This window comes from Hetaerina americana, unplaced genomic scaffold (assembly GCF_022747635.1).
Source record: "Hetaerina americana unplaced genomic scaffold, ioHetAmer1.1.p SCAF_104, whole genome shotgun sequence".
NCBI classification, from domain to species: Eukaryota; Metazoa; Arthropoda; class Insecta; order Odonata; family Calopterygidae; genus Hetaerina; species Hetaerina americana.
Window position 1 is genome coordinate 66,919 of NW_027286115.1, and position 13,284 is coordinate 80,202.

Below are 13,284 nucleotides of genomic sequence, written 5' to 3' on the forward strand. Positions count from 1 at the left end.
TCATTCCGACTTCCAACTCCTCACCGCCCCCCCCCCATCCCTCGGCTTCCAACCCCCACCGCCGCGCTCCCCCTCCGCACCCAAACACCTCCCCCCCCCCCTCCCTGCGCCCGCACCCCGCGCGCAAGAAGAGCCCATTGGCCGCGCCGTGTGATGACGACACGGGCATCTGCCCTCGCGGCCGGCGCGGCGGGGGGTCCCCGTATAAAAGCGGCCCCGCGTCGCCCCCGTGGCTTAGCTCTCGAAGCGACGCGAGTTACCCAGAGTGTCGCGAGATCTCCAAACGGGACGGTGCCGCAAGATAGGACGAGAGCGATTGCTTCGAGGCAGCGGACACGGACAGATAAAGGCGAAGCGGACACGAGAGAGGTTTTTTTCCCTGAGATAAGAGCTGAGCGATAGGGGGAGACGGAAAAAGGGGAGAGAGAGGAATTTCAATTATAAGAGGCGGCTCGAATACAATCGGAAGGGGAGGATTCCGTGCGAGGCTACCCCCCCGGCAGAACCCTTCTCGTATCCCGCCGGGCTCCCAGAGAGCCCCCCGACCCGCTCCCGAAGGCGTCGTCGCTGCAAACATTGGTGGACCGTATCGCCCCGGCCGCCGCTCCTCGACGTGATCGCCCCGGCACTTCGCTGACCACGCCACCGAAGACGCAAGTCGGTGAGTTCATTGACATTCGCGGCTTTCGTTCTGCGATAAATTTGCCGAACGTCTACCGCCTGTCCGGCAACTCGCGCACGGACTGAAATAGAAGAAATTCATCGACTTGCGGCATGGTTCCTGCCTTGTAAATTTTGCTATCGATACTTACTACATGTGTGAAAAAAGGAGAATGAGCCGGTATTCCTGTGATTTTAAGATAGTAATCCCCGGGAATGTCATATTAGAGGATTGCTGTTTCACTTCTTTCTCTTTCGGTAATTGCTTCGATGGACATCCCTGCATTTGTGATGTGGCTGCGTTGTATGTATTTCACTTAAATCTGGTAGCTATGCCGACGTCGTTTTACAGCCGTATTTGTTGTATTTCCCGGCAGACATGGCGCGGTTTTTTTCCTAAAAAAGTCATGGAAATTTCGCTTTATATATTGCCGTTGTCAGCTAAAGGATTAGCATATGGGTCATATGTTTCGGAGACAACTTCAAAGTATATTATGATATGATAGGTGTATTTCTCATTATATAAATGATAGCAAGAAAAATTTATTCGTTGACTGGTAATACATATGTTTTTTTAAGATTTCAATTATAATCTAAATTTCGTTAGAATCACTACTGAAGCGTTTTCATTAAGGAGAAATCGTTTATGCATTCTCTTTTGGGGAATATTAAATATGGTTCTTTAAAATTAAAATTAAACCAGCCTAATATTTCATTGAATCATTAACTATATAGGTAAAAAACTAAAGTTAATTTTTATTCCAAAAGTTATTATTATCAACATTTCTAGAGAACTTTTCCGTGCGATACTGTGAAGAAAAAAATAGTGTCACGTGAGCTACATCATTCATTGCTTTACCTCGTTGTCAATGGTCACTAGTACTAAATCCCCTCCTAAATATATGATGGTTAATTATCGATTATTTCTTGCATAATGAAAGGATGGGATATAATGAAGAGAAGCTGAAACTTTTAAAATTGTGCGTGTATGTAACATCAAAATAGAAAGAGTTGTAGTCCGTGCAATATTATCGTATTAATTTAGTCTTTGCCATTAATTTTCTGATATGTTGGCTGCGCATGATTAGAAAATTGGTAGCAAATCGAGCCTAAAATTTCAAATAGACTTTCTTCATTCCAGTCAGCGTCGCAAAACGTTTACTAGATCATAAAAACTAAACGAGGGAACATAGCTCAAATAGAAGGGGAAACATCCGCAGTTTGTAAAATGCGCATTTCATTACTGATGACGTAATAATTGAACAAAGCAAAGACTTGATATTGGAGCTTCAGTCGGTAAAGAAAGACTGAAGTGTTAGGAATCGTTTTTTATGGCTTCAGAACTCGAAAAGGTATTTGTGCAATAAATTAATTAAAATTTTCCCCGAAGTTTTTAATATATCTGAAGTTCAAAGTGATTTTTTCCATAATTTGTTATAAGCATATTGTAATATGCAGTAGTGCCAATCGTCCTTCCGAATACAGGTATCTACAAAAGTGGTATTCGATCATAGATATATATATACTAGTATATATATATATATATATATATATATATATATATATATATATATATATATATATATATATACACATTGACTGCATATCAAAACAATACTAACAAGGCAAACATCGATGAACGTGATAGCTGCGAAGTCGCATTTTTCTTTACTCGTTTATTAATTCCTTATCCGCTATTCGTGACATCATGAAAGTATATATTTGTATCGCTTATAAAAATCCAAATACCAACCAGTGTTCTTTTCATCAAAATTATTCCATTAAAATCCAGCAGTCTTCATCTTGAGCATATTGATGTCATATATCCGGTCAAGGTACATTTAGATCCATAACTAGCGATTTAGGCGTTGAAGTTTCCAGAAAATATTTGACCAACGAATTGTATTTTTCTAAATGATTTGAGAAAATACTAGAGTAGAAATTCAGAAGTCTTGTAAGTGATAACTTTATGAATTAAGTTTAACTTTATGTCACGCAGTTTTTCTATACTAAACCATCCTGTACACGCTCGGGATTAACAATGAATGAAATTATCTTGGTTTTGTATTGTTATTATTTTTTATTTTCTTAGATATTATAGTATACAAAAAACAAAAAATAAGATGTAGGTATGTTTCACGGTGGCATGGTGGGAATTTAATTGCCGAGGTTAATGAAATCATTAGAGTTCAGTGCAGACTTTAAATCGATAACTATTTATTTTAATCGTTACAGAGTGTTAGTTCTGTCCAACATTCTGAATTGTCCAGTACCAAATATTTTATCACTCCGACATAAAACCAACACAATATTTATTTCTCAAATTTCTTTACATCAAAGTACATCATAAGCATTGCGACATTGAGCTCCACAAGGGACACTCATATAATGGCGCTGTGGTCTCTCCCGAGATGTGCTATCCATGAACAGTGACAAAATTCGTTATAGTTTCAACAGCAAAGGAAATCGAGTTTTCCAAATATCATTTAGGGGTAAAAATTTCAATAATAACATGAAGATTTCATAAAATAACTTTTTGGTACCGTCTCATTAGACGGAACCTTCTCTTGGGCAAAACATGCATTGCGTGTTGTGCCACTTTGATGCAAGCGCTTAATCGGCAGAAACGTAAGGCCGGAAAATTAAACGCATAAAGATTGGAAAGATATCTATCATTTCTTGTTATTTTGAACCGACATTGAGGGCATGCGAATGTTTGGTACCTATTCTTGGAATCAATGAATCGTGAATGGAGCAATAAACGTTCCCTTGGTGCAATTCTCGATTAATGCTCACGAAATTATCGTGACTAAAAGTAATTATTGCTATGCGCTATCTCCTTTGCAAACTTCCTCCTCCCTTCTTTCATTCCGATCATCCTAATTCCCCCTGCCACGTGAATTGTGTGCACTCATAAGTATAATCCTCATACCCTTATTTTCTAACCTACTCATCCTACTTAAGTTCCTATTTGAAAGTTCAATCAACTTTAATGATTTTTAAGGGGATATATGATTCCCTATTGATAAAGAATTATTATAGGGAGAGGTTTTGGAATTCAGGTACAATGCATGACGAGATGCTGTGATAACCCAGGCGCCGTCATACGGGATGGGGATGCTGCTTAGGAACGGTGTCCCCCCTTGAACAGAAGAGCGTGCAAGGCATCGGATTTCCGCGCGCCCTGTGATCGCCGCGGGCGTCAAACATCACTCTCCACCCCGTGATAAAACAGTCACGGGGGCGACTGGTGCGTCGCCATGTTTTCACTTTGCTTCCACAAATCACTGCGGCTCTTCAACCTTCCCGTATATGCTTCCCGGGAAAGCCCGCATCACAAATGCTATTCCGGCAATGAGTCAGGGTCCAGAGCGTCATTAACCCGAGGCCTTTGGACTAATGCCCGCGTTAATCATAATTACCCCTGCGGCATCATTAACGAGTATCTAAAAGGAAGGGCGAGATGAAAAAAACACTTTATGAATGGTAGGGAAAGAAGTTCCCAGCTACGTCCGGAGTTAATGCTTTCAAATGATGCCAAAGTGGAGGATCATAAATAATTTTTAAGACTAATTGGTCAAGTAAGGTTATTGCGAGCTTACTAATGGTGAAATGACAATGGTGGTAGCCAATTTCGGTTAATCGAAGTTTTTATTTGTGGGCAAAGTTTAGGCAACAAATTTTCCGTCATTGAAAATACAGAAATTCATAATTGGTAATCCTTGGTGTCCTGTATTGAATTATTAAAAGTATCAATATGTGAACTTTGTGGATGGTCACTGCTCCAGCATATTTCCGGTATAAGATGTAGATTGAGAGGCTTGCTGAAGACATGTACCAAGGTCATGGCATAAAAAATTCTACTAAATGTACATGTTAAGCCATTTTAGAAAATTATATTGGTATTGATTAAGACTAATTGTTCTGAGGCTACAAAAATGTCTCAATGAAATTTATTGATTATTCATCCGCAATTTCATTCATACTTTTTAAAATGTCTAAATATGAATCTCAAGAGTATAAATGCAGCAATTAGTGTCTGTTCAAAATTTTTCGCCATTTTTATAAATCTACATAGTATTGCAGTGAAAGCAGCCTGAGGGTATTTCGTCGGATGTGTTGGAGCTCAAGCCTTTCGGTTAATCCTAGCTGTTTAAATTACACAAGGCATCATGAAACAGTCGTGGCATCGGGCGTACCTAAATCCCCAATCACTAATGGGAGGATGAATTCAGTGGAAAAATTAGTTTGGGCAAGAGTACAGGAAGGGAAGATCATTCTCATCATAACTATTAAACAATGTTTTTGAATACCTCATTTATTTCTCCTCAAAATATTGTTTTTAATTTTCTTGGAGCCATAGATTTTCTTGAATCAGTTGCATGCCCCAAACTTATCTCTTTCAAATTTAACCACCAGATGGTAATAATACAGATTATTTTCGTCTAAATCTAAGATGGAGGCACAAAGTCTTTTTTCTCCAAATAGCAAGAATAGAAACTTCAAAATTGGTTGACCAATTGAGGCATTTGCGATTGAAAAAATACGGACACCTTTCAAGTTTGCTTCTGCCCTTTGACGGAATTTTGGCGAATAAGTAAATTTCACTTGAAGGTATTTTGGTATTTTCTTGACATTGTAGTAAAAAATTACTATTTAAACTATTGTTTACTGCTGTTAAAATAATTTACTAAATGCGTACAATGGCACAGCACACTTTCCTCCTCTTGTTACTATAGTTGTCTTAATTTACAATGTAATGTGGACTTATTAATTATTATCCTCGCATTGAACAATCATTGATGTGATTTGTATTTTCCGGTCGATTTTCAATCCTCACTATTTCCTGCCTTGCTCTCGTCCTAGATTTACTAATTTTAGACTATTTTTGAACTATTTGTAATTCTGTCCAATATATTATTTACAACTTTTATTATTCAGCAAATTTCGTTGTCCATTGCTGTGTCAAAAATTGTCCAGATTTTACTGTAGCTCGATCAGGGAAAATTAATCACATGGCATTAATTTAGATGAGCAGAGATGAGAATAGGAACATGTTTTCTTCAGACTTGCGCCTATGCATACGTGACCTCTGAGCATTCAATTTGCTCCGAAGCCTTAAAACCGACAATCTAACAAGTAGCATTGAGATGCCGAGATGCTGCGATCGCTTTTTCAGAAATTTATTGCTTGGGTATTTTCTATTTCGCTGGACATTCCATTCGTGAAGAATCATTCAGGTTATATTTATATACTTGTTGATATATTTTTTTAAATTTTTTTAACAATATCTATATATTTAACTCAGAAAACTAATCAAGATTATGAACGATAACATCTTAAGCTTCAGATGCTTTCAAGGTCTTCTGTCCCATTAGATTAATTACTTAGTGTGGTCGAGAGTAAATTGTAAAAATTGAGATAAAATACATATCTACTTATTGTAAAGTAATGCCTGATATAGAATTAGGATTCCAAAACTTTAATTAGAACATTAATTAGCAATCATTAAATTTATCTCGATTTTATTAGGCTGCTTAGTTTAAAAACGGTCCCATATTAACGTGGGATATGTACATAAACATTACTTTTATCACAATTTCCATTGTAATCGAGTTTTCCTACATGACCAACTTTTGGGAAAATAATCATTATTTCAAAAAAGTGAAGTAGTACTTACACAAGTATACATATATATATATATATATATATATATATATATACATACATATATATACACACACACATATATATATTTATATATATTAAGACACACACACTTATGGCGGCCTCAAATATAGTAGGTCTTAAAGTGAATGCTCTCCTTTCGGTGCTAAATGGTTGCTCTGGGTAGGATATGAATAGCCCAAGTGATTAGACAGAGCCCCTAGTCAGGCAGTCGGTCCCTAGGGTCGCATGCGGCCGCCCGACGCTGGACATTTCCGGGATTCCTGGCGTCACTGTGTGGGACGGGGAAAGGCGTGCTATCGGGCTCACGGACTCACACGAGAGAATGCTTAGCGCGAAAGATAAAGAAAGAAGCCCTTTGGCAAATGAAGAACTTCCTTTCCCTATGATATGCAGCCCTCGCGCATGCAACAGCACCTCTAAATAATCCCCAGGGAGTCCAAAATAGTTTTTCCGTATATCCTACGAGCCTAAGTGCACTGCCATTCTCGAAATTGAATTTTAAATACATCTTGTTTAAAGTATTTCCAATAAATTGCGTGATTAAAATACTAGAAGGACCAGTTTTTGGCACTTTTCGGAAATTAGTGGACATTATTTTATGTCTCTGATAAAATTCACTTCGTCATAGCTTTAATTAATATACGTGTGATTTCGCCATTATGCACGTATAAATTGGATCGATAAATGAATTCCTTTGAAAAATTATAATTATTTCCTCTCTTTTCCTTTTGCTTGGGAAACTTCTACCCGTGCACTAATAGTTTTTAAACCCCTCTGATTTTTTTCTGAAACTTTCTCAGAATGCACATCAATTACGAGAATTTACCAATGATAACATTCCTACCATATATTCCGTGCTTAAAATAAATCTGACTCCCTTCACTTTTAATCAGAATTTTTTGCCATGCCCATGTCTCGAGCTTTGGCGCCCAAATCCAAAAATATTCGATAAACAAATTCCTTGGCTTCCAAACTTCTGAGCCAACTAACGTCATGCTCTTCTGACTAATTTTCTATTATGAAGATGATATAAAGTGTGGTTTAAATTATTGCGATGTTTCCACTCACTCTTTGATATATTCGTTAATTCAACAATACACGATTTCAGGAAACAAAAAGATCCATCCAAGCGATTGAATTTAATCATGAGACGATAAAAAATATACACTTTTAACATACCCTACCTGATCTGATAGCTAATCTTGAGCAATCAAAAAATATTGCCAATTTTTAACACGATATAACTCTTACACTGAGTTTTTTCTTCCACTTCTTCCACACTTCCGCGCATTAAAGTGGAAATTTTGTCCATGCAGAATTACTACCTTCATTCGTAAGCAAAAGAGTTTGGTGGGAAAAGTTAATGAGATCGAAATTTCATTTCCTATTCCCATTGAATAGAAATTAGAAATAGGAGCACACTGGCATAAAATAGTGTAATATGTAGATTATATATTATGAACTGATGTGGGCGGGGTTATTTGGTTTCATTCGTCTGCCATTTCTTGTGAATGTTGCAGCCGCATTTTTGAGAGAAAATCAATTGCCTTGTTTCTGAATTAAGTGCTTCAAAGTCATATAACAATATCTCAATGCATTCTTGATAAAAAATATTGATTTCTTAAAATATTTTAAACGAAGAGAGTGTACAATCTAAAAGTGGCAAAATAATCGTCATTGTATAAAATGCCCTCGGTTTTTTCCAATGAAAATTTATAAGATACCCATCGCCTTAGATCTCACGATTACTTTATACAGTTCGTTATTGATTTGAGAACTAAGTCGCAGTGTTATTGAGGAGAAATCGTGCCAGGGAACCGGACGGGGTTAAACGGTAATAATGAATTCCGCCCCGTCTGCTTGCGTCAGAACAGGTGTATCGCAATAAGATCGCGCGCCAACTGATCCTTTGACCCTAGCCGGCGCTTATGCTTAATCGTTTTGATGCCCCCGAACGAAGTAACCGACACTCTTGGGTCGGGTGGAAGTTACGGAGTCTCCGGGTGAGTCGGCTCCAGTCTCAAGATTGCAACCAGTGCTCAATCAATGTCGCATAGGCGAAGGATCTCCTTTACACGAGATTGCTGGTTCGCGTGCCACCCGCTGTCCTTTCTTCCCTCGTCACATATAATGAAGGGAATCTTCAAGCTTGAAGCAGAGCTCGCGGTTGCCCCTGGGGCTGCAGCATCGGTTTTACAACCGATCCCTCGGAAAGAGCATAAACACTTTGTAAATCAGCTACTTCGCGAAATAACTCACCGTAGCATTTAGAAAATATAGAGGAATTTCTGACTACGCGACGAAAGTCTAATGTATTTCAGTTGACGGATGTATTTATTTTTAATTAGATAATTCTTATGTATATTAGATGCGTTGACGAGCAGAGCTTCGTAAACTAATTGGAATCCGTGACATTCGCCTTTGATGGCGAATAAGCCCTCTCATCTTAATAGATCTAAGATTTCAAAAGCACTCAAAAGCAAAAGTTATAGGAGATTAGCCTACTGTCCTTTAACATTATGTAGTTTCCACATTCAATTTGGGGACGCGATCCATAATTCAAAAGAATACACTTTGTAGTTTCATATGAAATATAGCAACGCAACGTGTATTCCTTTTAACTACTGTTCTTTTCAATTGTAATTATAGCGATATTCCCACGTAAAATGCTGCAAATACTGAGAAAACCGACAGCCTGATTCTCGCTGCTTTCCCCTGCCCGGGTCTTCCAAATATATTTTATAGACGGTTCTTATGACAAATTTCTGCACCCTGGAAACTGTTTTGTATTTATTATTCTGACAATAAGCACCCAACCAAGTCACCTTTGAAGACCATTATTCGCTTGTAAATATTTTATTTCCATTTTAATTAATGGTGCGGAAAAAACATATACGCTAGATTCTCTTGTTCCGAATAATATTTGCGCCGAGTCTATCGGCTTTATCCAACAAACGTCTAAGTATGGACTCAATGAGTGCACCAATCGATCCTGCGACCCCTCGCATTAATTGGAATTTCGAAATGAGGCATGTAAATTTCCGGTTTGACCTTCTGTCATTATGCCTCCTATCGCTCTTACATGCCCTGAAAGACGTAGTTCCACACCTACCATCGCACTCGGGACGAACACCTTGGGGAAAATCGACCGTGGGAACTAAGTCGTGAGATCCTGAAAATCATCTTATGAGGTGTTCGCATTGAATTCAGTGATTAATGAACAAGACAATAATTTAGGAAATTTCCAAAGCTTGATTTAAAGCTATATATGTGGAGATACTTCGTATATTGGTGCTATTAATGGGATGAAGTTGCGAGGGTTTGAAGCAAATATTTATCTCTCAGGGTTTGATTGATTTATCCCTGAGAACTTAGGCTCGAAAATAACTGGCATGGCCGACTTTAAGTGGTGAGAGGTTTACGTCGATATTTTGGAATTCCGTTTCAGGACGCAAATTAATACTAATAGAAGATAAATAAAGTTGTTAAGTTTTCAGCTTAACATTTTTAAATGGGGAAAGATAGTTTTACCTCTTGATCCTCCATCCTGTCCGCCGGATTCAAAGCCGCCTACGGGAGGAAATCCATCCGGAATCTACGGTCCGAAAGTTCTGGTCAGTTGGTGAGACCTCTTGAACCACTGCAACATCACATAGCCGCCAATGATCTCCAGTAGCTATCAATATTTAAGAATAATTCTAATTATCAAATTCCATGTTTCCACAGATAAAATTCTTTAATATTATGCACATGAACCTGCAAATGCGCATATATTATACGCATGAACCGAACATGCAAATAATGGTGCTCTCTTTTAACTTATGGTGTTTTTATTAACATTTCACGCTATTTTTTAAATAAAATAAACCTTTTTAGTTGAAAATGTCCCAAAATGTAATCAAGGTAAGCTAAGGAATAAATGAAAAATTAGCGTATAAACTTCATGTATTTAATTTTAACACGCTTTTACCGAATTCTCTCAGTATTTCTCTCCCATGCAGATTCCTCCCAAATGATGTCAGTCTGCGAAGAAACTTAAATGTCGGAATTTTACGTCCTCCCAAACACAGCTCCAATCTCCAATACATGTGAAAGATAAAAATCAGAAATGAAAAACTTGAATCAAATAGTTGTCCAAAAAAACGTTGAGTTGACGTGACCGTTACCGAAATGTCCGCTTAAAAATAAATAAACATGAGCAACCATTCAATATCTGAAAAATCTTTATCATAGCAAGAGGGTTTAAATCACGAGGGTTTTAATGTATGTTTCCAAATAAACACTCAACAGCAAAACAAATTCTCGTGTTACGAAATTAGATTAAAAGTTAAGGCGCACATTGAGTATATTTCACGCAATTGGCTTCTAAAAACACATCTGATGAGAACTTCATTTATGTAAATCCCTGAAAGGATTTGGCGCATTAAAAAAATCCTTTGTCAAATCTGTAGTTAAATAAATAAAACAGTTAAATAAATAAACCAATGGAAATTTCTCGTGAATATATAAATTGACCGTAATGGGTCGCAGGCAATAAGATTGAACCGATTCTGTTGTAAAATTAAAATCTCAGAACCTAAATTCCGTCTTTTCTTACAAAAGATGCACTCCTAAACATGAATTGCCATAGTTTTGAATTGGATTCAATGATTATAACCCATCGAAAGTGGAACAAGTGGGTCTATTACGTCATTTAAAATTTATGCATAATTCAAATTCGTAAGTTTTTAAACCAAATTACGATCACTTCCAAGAAAGCGTTCAAACTGAAATAAAAAAAAACCATGCTTTTTTTATTGGCTCCAATGTACACAACTCGTCCAATATACCTCATATACATATTATATGAAAAAAAAAAAAAACTTCTAAAGATGGCGGATGCCGGTAATGATTGTGCGTACTGCTCGGAAATAATAGCCGTTAATCAAGTTTTTCTAAAGTGTGATCTCGGATGCAATACTTTTTATCATGCTAGCTGTGTTGGTGTATCCAAAACAATAGTCAACACGATTGCAAACAGTGCAAATATTCTCTATCGATGCAAATTATGCTCGATACAGTCGATCTCGACATGTGACTACCTGAAAAAAATTCAGGCTCAGCAAGAAGACCTACTCAGTTTAGTTTTAGATCTGAAATCTAAACTTACGGACTGTGTACAACTGATAGAATCCCAAAAAAGTGAAATTAATTCTCTCAAGTGTGATGTACGTGCAGTGAAACCAGTAAGAAATGATCGTGGGCCCACTCACACCAAACTGACGCTTGAAGGCCATACAGTGAATAGTATTTCGACTGAAAGTTGCATGCCCAAGGTTGATTCCAAGGCAATATCAATGGTTCGAATCGATTATGATTCATCTTGCAAACCCACGAGTGAAAATTGTGCAGAATCCAGCATTGTCTCGAGAGATGCATCTCTCGGTGACGAACGTTTAGACGTAATCACGAGCCCTGAGGGCAGTGGGGTGTTTGGCGACAAACAAACTGATGACTGGGTAACGATAACAAAAAATGGTAAAAAAAATCAGTTAAGTTATCGATGGTGGATAGTGAAAAGGTAGACAACAGTATCTCCATCTCTCAATCCAACAAAATGACGGCTACACATCGTGCCCACCACAAGATTGAGTACCACGAAAAACCTGGCAAGCGCTATCGCGAACTGGTAGTGGGAAAAAATACGTCGTCAACGGATCTTGTTGGTGTAAAAAGAGCGTGGTTACATCTTGGCAAACTGGCAGGTGGGACTACGGAAAATACTGTAGACTGCTTCCTGAGAAAGAATTTTCCTCATATCCCTATAACGGTGAGTAAGCTTGAGTCAAAGGGTGTAAATGCAAGCTTTAAAATTGGAGTGCCTTTTCATACTCGAGATGAAGTGCTGTACAGCGATAAGTGGCCATGTGACCTGACCCTGAGGCGTTTTTTATTCAAGCGCCGGACTGCAGTGGAACTGAATTGATAAGAAGTGGCAAAGACAATAAATCTCATTTCAGTGGGGAGAGTAAGATCAGGATCCTAGTTCTCAACATACAGTGTCTTTATAATAAGTTAGATGAACTTGAAGCCTTAACTTTAATGGACAAACCGGACGTAATCTGCCTTTGTGAGCATTGGATGAGTGTACTGGATGTCACAATTCCAGGATATGTGATAGGGGACTGTTATTGTCGAAAAGTGAAACGCCATGGTGGAGTGGTGGTCTATGTAAAAAACACTATTGTGCATGAAAAACCGAAGATAAATCTGCAGTCCTTGAACACTGAACAGATATTTGAATGTTCAGTGGTAAAACTCACTGTCAATGAGCAAACTCATATAATATTTGCACTGTATCGATCTCCTGTAGGATCCTTTAGGGAATTCGTTGATAAATTGGACAATTTACTCTATAATATGACAACTTATTCTAAGAGGCCTAAAATAATTCTCACTGGAGACTTCAATTGTAACCTCCTTACTGATGGTAATAATCAAAGAGAACTGCTATCTCGACTAGCCTCCTACAACTTAAAACCCTTGGTGAAAAATCCTACAAGAGTTACAGCTAGTTCTAAAACCCTGTTGGATAACATCTTCTCAGACTACCCAGAATCCCAAGTTAAAACTGTTGTTTTTAACCCAGCTCTGTCCGATCACAGGGCAATTATGTCAGTTTTCAATGTGTCTGAAATTAGCAAATCTGCTGTTGCTCCTACCATATTAAAGAGGGTCTTTAGTGACTCTAATGTCAGCCACTTTCAACTTCTCTTGAGTCAAGAGAATTGGAAGTTGTTGAATGAAAATAACTCCCTGAACATTAACTTTGACCTGTTCTACAGAACGTTTTTGTTTCACTTTGAATCAGCCTTTCCCCTTATACCATTTAAGCACCCTAAACCCATTCAAAAAAACTGGATCACACCAGAAATTAGACATTTGTCCAGGGTA

General features: G+C 37.9%; 1 protein-coding gene across 1 annotated transcript in view; it reads left to right on the forward strand.

Moving 5' to 3' along the window:
• The first annotated feature begins 251 nt into the window (after positions 1–251).
• Positions 252–13,284, forward strand: part of AstA (allatostatin A) — a 285,076-nt gene continuing 272,043 nt past the window's right edge. The window contains exon 1 of the mRNA XM_071599080.1: positions 252–661. The gene's annotated coding sequence lies outside the window, so the exon portion shown is untranslated. The remainder of the gene's footprint in view (positions 662–13,284) is intronic.